The sequence below is a fragment of the Nuphar pumila genome, chromosome 13 (genome assembly GCF_984573655.1).
Source record: "Nuphar pumila chromosome 13, dmNupPumi1.hap1.1, whole genome shotgun sequence".
NCBI lineage: Eukaryota > Viridiplantae > Streptophyta > Magnoliopsida > Nymphaeales > Nymphaeaceae > Nuphar > Nuphar pumila.
The window spans coordinates 7,950,784-7,960,553 of record NC_143261.1 but is presented as its reverse complement, the minus strand read 5'-3'; positions in this window follow the sequence as shown (position 1 = coordinate 7,960,553).

Below are 9,770 nucleotides of genomic sequence, written 5' to 3'. Positions count from 1 at the left end.
AAGTTGAAGCTGGGATTGTTGGTCTTAAGGTAAACCTTGCGAGTCATGACCAACTTTCACAAGTTTTAAGGCAGAAATAATCACAGCTGGAAATCACAATCATGACTTGCACTTTCTCATGTTTCACCGACTTTGAGAAAGTGTTGCGATTGCGATTTACAGTCACATGGTCTCGAGAAAATCCAAGAATCATAGGAGATTGTAAAAATTGCAAACATGCATGATTCTATATCATGACTTGCACTTTCTCATGTTTCACCGACTTTGAGAAAGTGTTGCGATTGCGATTTACAGTCACATGGTCTCGAGAAAATCCAAGAATCATAGGAGATTATAAAAATTGCAAACATGCATGATTCTATATCATGTCCTCCACCCTATGAATCTGTGTTTTTGAATCATGAGATGGAATCACATGTGATTTTAAATCAAAGGAGATATCAAGCAAACATGCCCTTCAAGTGTTTGCTTTCACTCTTTGGGATGATGACAACCAATAGGGACTCCGCTTGTCTGGTAGGAGTAGCTAGTGCACGTCACCTTGTATTGAGACATTGCAGATTCAAAACCCAATGATATAGTTGTATTACTGGTAGGGATACCCCAGCTTACCTTAAAAAAAAAAATCTTGAGATGATGACAACTTTTGACTTCTTAGCTATAATAACACAAGCATATAAAAAAAACGGATTTGACTTGATTCGGACAGGAATAACTGGAACCAACCAACCATCACTCCATCCAAACCTACCTACACCCGGAAATTAGTTGCACTGGTACAAACAACGTGAGGCCGAACCCTAGTCAAACACCATAATTACTTAGACCGGTACGGACAAATCCAAAAGACTGGTGCCTTGTGTTGACCCAGGCCTACTTGAATGTTTAAAAGTCGCTAGTCTCAAAATATCTGCATAATTTCTAGAACTTGATTGGTTTTTCGGTCACTATTAGATAGCCAAAACAGTTTATGATAATTAACAGGGCCAGGAATTTAAATTAGGGTTGGCACAAACGCATAATAAAAAAAATCATGCAAAAAAAAACACAACAAACCTAAAATTATAATAAAATGATCATGATTAATGCTAATTGCAAAACATACAAAGAAAATCCTAAAATCTTAATAGAAATCAAATATAGAATGATTATTATTGCTAATTGAAAAGAAAAAAAATAGAGAAAACGATCAAAACCCTAATTAGACATTTATATCATTTGAAATAATGCAAATCAATAACCTAAATCCTAACAAAAATCATAGATCTTTCATCTATGCTAATTGATAAAAAAAATATTAATATTAAACATTAATTTTCATGATTAATACTAATTAAAAAAATCAAAACACTTACAAATCCTAAAACCATAATTACATTAATGCCATTTAAAAAAAAAACAAATCGAAACCCTAATTCCTAAAACACTTAAGCTATTTGATAAAAAAAACTTAATATTTTAACCAAAATAAAGTATTCATTATTAATGGATTCACGACTAATAGCAATTAGAAAACAAAACACAAAAAAAACTAAAAGGCTAAAACCATAGCTAAACATTAATGTCATTCTACAAAACCCAAATTAAAACCTTAAATCCTAACAAATATCATTTATAGATATGCTATTAAAAAAAAGCAAAAAACCTTACAAAATTCTAACCAAAATCAGGAATGCATTCATGAAATCATGTAACGTTGATTGAAAAAAATAACATAGATATTGATGTCATTTGAAAACCCAAAATAACCAGGTTCTGTCATAAGACAACACTTAGACCCCCAACTCCCGCATTGACAACACATAGACCCAGTTCAGGGTGGGCACTACCCACATAAAATATGCGTCAGGGTGGGCACCAGCTTTTGTGGGTCAGGGTGGGCACGTGCCCACCCTCCCCCATAGTGACAAAAGTTTTAAACGGCAATTTCTCGTTTTTCAAAAACTTGTGAGAAATTGAAAAATTTTCATAAATCTTGCATTTTTTTGGCAAGTTCTCGGCAATAAAAAACTAAATTAAAAAATATATAATTTATTTTTTATAAGAAAATATTAATAAAATTTATTTTAAAATAAAAATACACATTTTTTCGTGATAAATAGCCGTTCAAAACGTAAATATCGTGTTTAAATAACGGTATTTATGTTTTTTCATAAATCTCGCGAGAAATTGCCATTTTAAACTTTCAGGCAATTTCTCGCGATATTATCGCCGAGATTTTCATAAATCTCGCGATATTTGTCAGTTGGCCCTCCCCACAATATGGCTCTGCCCCTGATCATTAACAGGGTCGATCGGTGTTGAGACGTATGGTAGTGGGACCATGGACCATATGGGCCTGTTGGGGATGGTGAGAGCATTTACAACTAAACCTAATTAAATCCATTAAAAGGGAGGCCTACAGTGTGATGATGCATTTGACCCTTTGTGGTTGAAGAAGGTTCAATGGCTTTTGGCCTTTGATCACAATCATCACATTCTATGACAAATTATATGGCGAGTGTAGGCTGCAACAAGGTAGTGAGATTCAAGGTTTCTGTTAATGAGATCATTAGAAAATAGAAACGTTTCTATCAACTCTAGGCTCTGTTTGGAAGTCGGATTTTAGATGGAGATTAACAGAGTATGGTCGCTGTTTGCGAGTCGGGATTTGAAAGATGGAAGTTGAGATGAGAGTGGAGGTGGTCTCCTATCTCTCCTTTTGAACTCTCTGTTTGGAAAGTGGCAACTGGGATGTGAGTGGGTGTTTGGAACCTGGTAGTTGGGGATGAGATCGAGTTTTTGCATTTGAGAGAGGAAGTGAGATTGTCTCCTTTTCTTTTTTTTTTGCACTAAAGAGTAGATTTGGCAGCTACCACTTTTCCAAATGCATAAGCATAAGCTCCCTTGGACTACCAGTTTCCAAACAGAGATGCAGTTGACAACTCCACTCACATCACCCATTTTCATTTCCACTCTCATCCTCCAATTCAGGCCTCCAAGCAAAGTAAAACTCTCAAAACAGGTCATATTAAGGTATATTTACCTGTTTCATTGACATTTATCATAACATCCAAAGACACCAACTCTTTGTCAGCCGTCCATCTGAAATTTGCATGGCTACTTCTTTGGTTTCACGTGGTGTTGGTCAGTCATCTAGCAACAACCACCTAAATAAAGCTAGATCTCTCAAATTAAAAAAAGAAGAAGTTATTTTTCTTTCACCTACTTGTACACCAATTTTTATCTTGCATGCCAAGTTTATGCCTCCTACCTAAACTACTACACACGAAAAGAATTCACCTATCATTCAAAGATGGCGTGCTTTTTTTCTCAAAAAAAAAATTTAAGAAAAATTTATGTTAATGGTATCAGGTTTTATGCATCATACCAAAGAGAGAATTATGGAGAAATTTTCATATAGAGTGTGGCCATTTGCCTGATATTCAAAACAGAGTCTCATGTTTTTTGAAGGGACATTGCAGGACCTAACTTTTACCTGCTCTGTCAAACAGAGACTCCAGTTGGAGTAGCACAGGTTAACCATGAGTTATATAATAAAAATCACTAAATGGGCGTGATTGTGCAGTAAAATAGGCAAAATAAACCTTTTCAAACCAAATATTAAAAATAATATTTCTTTACTAACACCCCCCCCCCCCCACACACACACACACACACGTCATTCTTTGTTCAAATCTTATGTGCAATCTCACGGAAGCAGATCCAGTGATCTGGGCAGAACACTGCCCCCCCTCCTCTTAGAAGGTAGAACACTTGTCCAAGTGTTCGGACAGAACACACAACCACGTCAAGCGACTTGTTTCGCTATTTAGTGCAGCTGAGTTATGTGGGAGTCCAGATGAGTTCTTCTGCTGTGAAGCCTACTTTAGAAATATATACTTGTAGTCTCTCCCAAAGTCTGCCGATCGAGTAGGTCTTGGTTTACTAAGGATGCAAATGGGTCGGATCCACGATGGAGATTTTGCAATTTTTTTACTGTTTCGGATTGGACCGGGTCCGACTTTCCCATGTATTTAGCTGTTCCCGATCCGATTCATTTGCATCTCTAGTTTATGTTTGCTTGACTCAGCAATTCTAATAGGATATATTTGTTTATTATGCGATAAGTAAAAAACAAACTTGTCTTTAAAATAAACAAAAAAAAGAAGGTAGAAAAAGATGAACGACTATATAACCCCTTTTGCAACTATCTCTGAAGCATTAAAATTTCAGCGTTGCAACTATCTCAGAAGCATTAAATTTTCATCGTCTGTTTAGACATTTGTATGTATGGATGGATGTTGTTAAGAATTGAATGCATGGTCGGACCAATCAATGATCAACCACTCATTTACTGTGATGCAAATCAGTTGTTTGATTCGTGAAGATCTAAGCTACTAAAAGTAGAAACTAGAGTTGGAAGAAAGAAAAGAGAGTAGAAACCAAGTTTAGAATAATTAATCAATGAAGCTAATTACAAATATCTCAAAATAACATATTTATACTTGAAAAGAAAAAGCCTAGCCCTAAGTTGAATTTTGGATAAATCTAAAAATCCAAATACAACCTAAAACTAATAAACTTAAACTGAATCATAAAGATATTAATCTTCCAGCTTCTTCTTGCCTTTCTTCTATTTGGATTTATCAGATCCAACTCTGCTCTTGCATCAAGCCTCAAGTGGCATACTGGCATGGTGAGAGAGATCTACTACAAGTGCAGCAATTTTCTGTGTTTTGTGTGGCTCCCTACTTTGTAAAATGTAAAGTGCTTGGGTTCCATCACTAGATCTGCAAAAGATTATGGCAAGCTAGTACACATATGCATAGGGAGATAAACCGCTCAGGTGCAACCCGATACCTGACCCAAATCCGAGTTCATTAAGCGAACTTGGTAACCAAATCTGGATCTGATTCATAATCAAATCCAGGTTTGATATTAAGTTTTGCATTCAAACCCGAACCCGACTAAAATCCCAACCCGATTAAGTGCAAATACCGGTTTTTAATTTAGTCAGATCAGAGTTTGGTTTTATCTTTTTTTTCATCCAAATCCAAAGCCGATTAAGTAAGACTTAATAATACCTAGATCCGACCCAAATCCGAACAGTTTACATCCCTACGTATTCTCTCTCTCTCTCTCTCTCTTGGACATTTGTCGTCTGTTCATATCGTAGGAAATAACAATAACACTTGTATCAAAGTAATTTACAAGTATGATACTTGACACAAATTCCAATATTATTTCTATTTTTTTTAGGGTTTGAGGGGATTTGTTTTTAGCGTGAAATAAATGGCAAATTAGCATCACAGATGCTGTCATGCACGTGAATGGTCCATGACTATCTCTTTAAATAGTGATATTGCACCCAACTTGCGCTTATGGGGCCTGCAGGTTATTAATTCACCATAAGATATAAAACATCTTTCAGAGCAACTAATTTTTTTTGTTGGATAACGGCAAAAAACAGTATGGGTGCGTATCGGCTTTAAATCGATACCTTTTACCCCTGAATCGGCTATTTTTAATAAATGTAAAAAATACTTAAAATTATTTTCTAAAATTATTTTAATGACTTTAGCAAGTCACGTAATAATTTTTAATTATTTTTTGGCCTATATATACAGATACTGATACGGACATCATCGAGAAAACCAGCTTCAGCAACCATTGAATAAATGCCTGCTAGTGGGATTCATTATTTTTCATCAATGTTGTTCGAGTCATAGAATCGGTAGGCCAACGATTCAGGTGAATCAGGCGACTCGGATTGGGGCCTGAATTGATCTGAATCGCCTAACTTTTAACCACAGAAAGACACGTGTCAAAATAGTATAAAAAAACTATTTTGACCATTTTTTTTTGAAAAATTCGCCGGTTCAGGTCAGTTTCATATTTGATTTTCTTACGAATCCGATACCAACAACACTGTTATTCATACCAGATGAGTGTTGATCATTCTTCAAAAATCTAATGATTTCAGACCTTTGTGGAGCAAGAGATATGCAGTTACTGAAATCAAAGCCCCAACTGCTATCAAACATGACCAGAATAAATGAGAGCCTTCATTTCAATTGGCATCAAAAGATATGCATATTATGGGCCAAAGCCTCAACTACTACCAAACATGTCCAGAATAAATGAGCCTTCAATTTCAATTGCCAGCCAAATTGAAATGGTCCCTCCATATAGGAGGGATCCAAATCAAATGGGAAAGGTGATTAGGAGTTTAAACGGTTACAAAAAAGGTTAAAATTTTACTAATTTACTGAATACCATGTTTAGATAAATTTCATGTATTTAGTTAGTTAGCCATAGTAAAAATAAACAAATTAAAACAAAAAATAATGAAAAAAAAAAATATGCTCCCCTAGATTTGGCTAAATAAATGTTCAGAGAATCAAAGTCTTGAGAGTGGATAAATCTTGTAAGCCCCAAAGGGGTTTGGCATAGTGGGATGGGACCTAGGCTGTTAGGCAGGTGGTTTAGGTTCAAATCCTTTTCTGGTTAATTGGATACGGTTTAGGTAAAAAAAGAACTGGGTTGAGATACGGAACCAATTGCATGACAGAGATTTGGTCTTTCTTACTATATGTTGGACCGAAATTTGGTTTGGACACATTTACAGGTCCTGGATTTTATCCAACCTCACCTTAATAAGTTTTTTGGAGCCGACTAGTGGAGGTTCTTGTCCAGCCCAACTCATGATAGCTCTAGTGTCAATTTTATCCTCAATGGTTCAAGTGTGCCATTGATGCATCATAGGGTAAGCATGGAAAGGTACAATGACATTATCCATGTGGGTCCACTGAAAATTTTTTGTCACCACGTAATAAAAGCAAGACATAGGCTTAGGTTGATACGATGGAGATTTTCAATTAAGGTAATAGGTCCAGTGAACTTTGGGGCATTAGAGGGCATGAACCTCAAGAGCATTAGATTTTGAGCTTAAACAAACCTATAAACCTACAATTGGATCTTGAATCATAAACATTATATGTATGTTTATATTTATATTTGGATTTCGATTTCGATTAGTGTGCAGTTTTGGATTTAGATTCGGATTCAGACTCGGACCTGACTCGGCTTGACGCGACTCGGTTTGGTCTGGTCTAGTTTGGCTAGGTTTTGACCCTTTTGGCACTTAAACGGTTTTGACCTCAAGTCTATATATGTCTGTTGACCAAACTATAAAATTATGCAATTATCCCATTTGAATATGTTTAAATTTTATCTAAACTGATTTGCATGGCTATTAAGACCCAAACGTTCCAAGATCCACTGTTGTTATCCCTCGACCTGTTGACTATTGACTTTGACTAGTCTAGGAACAATTAAGGGTCTGCAGGGTCATTTTGGACACAACCAATACCCTTTTTATTTAAGATTTTTGACCTTACCTGCTGGACCATTTTAACATTTATGGTAGACTCTTTGGTCCACTTAATGGCCCTTTAATGGGGGCATGGGGCCAATAAACCCAACACCTCCTCATTTATCATCCCTCACTGCTCTCTTCTCCTCTCTATCTTGAGCTCTGACCCTTCTCTCTCTCGATTTTTATTCTCTTTCTCTTGTCTTAGACCCAAATCTAGGTAGCAATCCAATCCTCTTAGAGAGATCCTGATCTTATTCTGCCCAGATCTAGAATCAGTTAGTTTGACCCAAATCCGTTTAGCCTAGATCTGAATAACCAAAGTTATCTAGACCCAAGATTCATAATCCAGAGGTTGTTCAAGGTGTTTCATGTCGAGGTTATCGGGCTCACCCAGTGTAGGGTGTGGTCCAATATTTCACAAGTAGACGAATCTTGATTGTATCCTCGGAGCATAATTGTAACACTCCAAAATCCTGAACTTGTGAATTTTTGGAAAATTTTGAAATTTTAATAACTAATCCTTTTTCAAAGTTAAAATAATCGTTCAACAGAAACAATATTTGAAAAAAAACATGTCCACAAACCTTAAGCGGATTACAGGCGAAATTTTCAACCAACAAATTGGGTCCCTAAATGTCTCAAATTTGGGTCCATATTTTCATACATCCATTCAAAACCATAAAGATTCAAAACAAGGTTTTAGATAGAAATAGTTATATACAAAAGTTTTTATATAAAATTACAAAATATGCTCAGGAGCGAACAACAGAGAGAGTGAATTTTTTATTTCATTGCATCATTGTGCCATCATCTGCAACATCCATCTATTCATCACCTGTATCTTCTAAAACAAGTCAGACTCGTGAAAGTCTATTAGGTGCAACAACAGACCAGAGAACAAAACTAACATATGCATTGTCGTATTTCACAACATTCAATTTTTAAAAGAAGTAAAGTGAACATCATCATCTTGTTTCGATAATTATTAATTTGTGGGTACTCACAGGACAAAACGTAAAAACAACTGATATTGTTCGAGGGGTTTATTATTTTATGCAAATTTATAACTCTAATGACTAGCTGAGTCTACACCAATGGGGATGTTTTCAGATATTGAGAGAAAAATTTTTAGAGGCAGGAATAAACTGGGGATGCATCCAAAATTTTGAAGAAGTTTATAGGATCTACCACATAGGATAATATTTAGTAGCTTTGTCTCCTAACTTCGATGCCTGGAGACGCTGAGTCATTGCCACTCGAGGAGCCCAGTTCTTAACAACATTGTCTATCAGAGTTTGTACCTCATATCCACTATCTTGACAAAACTAAAGGATGAATGGGTGTGTTGAGTCTTCTTTTATCCAACAACTCATTCAATATGCTATGGTCTTTCAAACTAAATCGAGCATCTTGCCTGTGAAGACAATCATATATGTTTAGGTGATTTTTTTATAATACGATGCATTATCGCATAATAAGGTTTGTCATAAACCTCAAAACTATTCATCTTCGTACAAGCATGTCTGATAGTACATCAACGATGAGAACAATATTTGTTTCTCAGAAAGAAGATCAATTACAACTCTAAAAAATCACAAGTTCTTGCACCTTAGGCTCGGGGCATATCCGGGTCATTCCGAATGTAGAAAGGAAGGACCTGATGTAAGTATGACTAAAGTCTCCATAGTCGAAGTCTTTGCATTGTATTGGTTCAAAGAGAAGACTCAGTTGTGAACACCTGAGTCATGTCAATCTAAACTTATTTTAAGTTTGAAATAAGTTGGAATGGTGTTTCGAATAATACTCTTAACGCTTAAGAATTGTCCGATCAAAATAGACGCAACAACTTTGATGCATGCGAGCATTATTTTGTTTATAGGATAAGCATTGCATATGTACGCCAAATATCATGAATGTACGAACGTAAAACCCTTGTTCTATTTTATGAAACATTAGGGGCATACAATCTTGAAATCTTACATGAAAACTCTTTTAAAATTGAATTAAAGCAGAGCTACACAAATCAGTAATTTTAAATAAATACTTGTGTAATTTAAAGTAAGTAGGAGTATGCAAAACTGTGTACTTTAAATAAATGTGTGCATAATTAAGATAGAGCAAGAGTACGCAAAACTGTGTTCTCTAAATATATATATATATAAAAAGTAGCATCCGCCAAAAGGTCATCATAAATAATGTAAAAGTACACAAAACTGTGTACTTGAAATAAGTCATAATTTAAATAAGACAAGAATACACAAAATTGTGTATTCTAAATATTATATATGTATGTATAATACATATATATTAAGCAGGAACATGTGCACATAATAGCGCGATGGCAAACTAAATAGTGTAATTTAAATGAGTCAAGAATACGCAAAACAATGACCTTGAGTTAAATACGTAC